Below are 1,512 nucleotides of genomic sequence, written 5' to 3'. Positions count from 1 at the left end.
TACCCGAAGCCGGGTAGAATAACCCGCTGGAACTAAAGGCCGCCCCGAGCCCGAGCCCGCCCCGCCGCTCCCCTCAGAGCCCCGCGCCGCTCCCTCGCTTGGTCCCGGCCCAACTGCTCGGCCATGGGGCAGTCGGTTCTGTTAGAAGACAGTGAAGCACGACGGCTGCTGTCTTAATTTCACAGAATCACATAATTGTAGGGGTTTGCAACCCCTACAGATCATCGAGTCCAACCCCCCTGCCAAAGCAGCTCCCTACACCACGTCACACAGCTCGGCGTCCAGGCAGGTCTTGAATATCTCCAGAGAAGGAGACTCCACCACCTCCCTGGGCAGCCTGTTCCAGTGCTCCGTCACCCTCACTGTAAAAAGGAACTTCCTATGCTGTACTTTCATCCCATTACCCCTAGTCCTGTCCCCACGCACTACTGAAAAGAGAATTCAGGCAGTGTAAGTTCACCACCGGCACCGCTTCACTCAGCGAGTGAGTAAAAACATCAAGAAAAGTGCATTTTCAATGATGAATTCTTTAACAAACAGGAAAAAGAGGGTTTAAACACGCCAACGAGCACTTGTCCACGTCGTGAAGGCAAGGACTAATCTACACACGCAGCATTTCCCCATCGGACAGCGAGCTGCTGCTGCGGCTCATTATCTGCTATGCTCACTTGGTGAGCTCCCCACGTAGCAAAATCCTGACAGAAAGATTAAACAAAATGAAATTCATTCCATCCTGACACTGCAGTTCTTAGTACGGGCCTTCAGCATCAAGTTGAAACTGTGGCATTAAAACAAGTTCATTCAATCATTAAAGTTGGAAAGACCAGCAAGATCCCTCAGTCTGTTCCTGTGATCAGTGCAGACCAGGTCAGGATGCCATTGGCCTTCTTTGCCACCTGGGCATGATGCTGGCTTACATTCTGTTCCCTGTCAACTAACACCTCCATGTCCTTCACCTCTGTGCAGCTTGCCAGCCTCTCTGCTCCAAGCCTGAAGTGATACATGGACTTTTTGCAACCAAAATGCAGTACCCAGCACTTGGTCTTGCTGAACTCCATCCCATTGGTCTCATCAATCCACCCTATAAGTCAACAGAGTTTCACTTCAGAAGCATTTAGACCCCAAAGCACCCTTAAGGGCTTAAGGGTAGATAGTGAACTGCTCAGTGCCGCATCCCAACATGGCACTAACAGAACAAATTCTAAACTAGATGCAAGTTGGAGCATTTTTAACTAGAGATCTGGTAGGTATTGCATGTAATGAAGGATGGAAGAGCAAACAAAACAAACCTGAATGATACCATGACACACATCAAGTTTACAGCACTGAAAACAGTGCTGTATGCAAGGCATAGTGTTCAGGTATTTGCTTTTTGAAAACACTGAGCAGTTATTAGTGCAGTTGACTTTGATTTGACTGTCCTCAGATGTATTTCTCAGTGCTCCAGCACATACAGAGTTGACCAGAGAGGTTGTGGAATCACCTTGGAGATCTCTAAGATCCACCTGGATG

Source organism: Coturnix japonica, chromosome 3, assembly GCF_054131305.1.
Source record: "Coturnix japonica strain WE chromosome 3, WE-NBRP24, whole genome shotgun sequence".
Lineage (NCBI taxonomy): Eukaryota > Metazoa > Chordata > Aves > Galliformes > Phasianidae > Coturnix > Coturnix japonica.
This window is presented reverse-complemented; position numbering follows the sequence as displayed.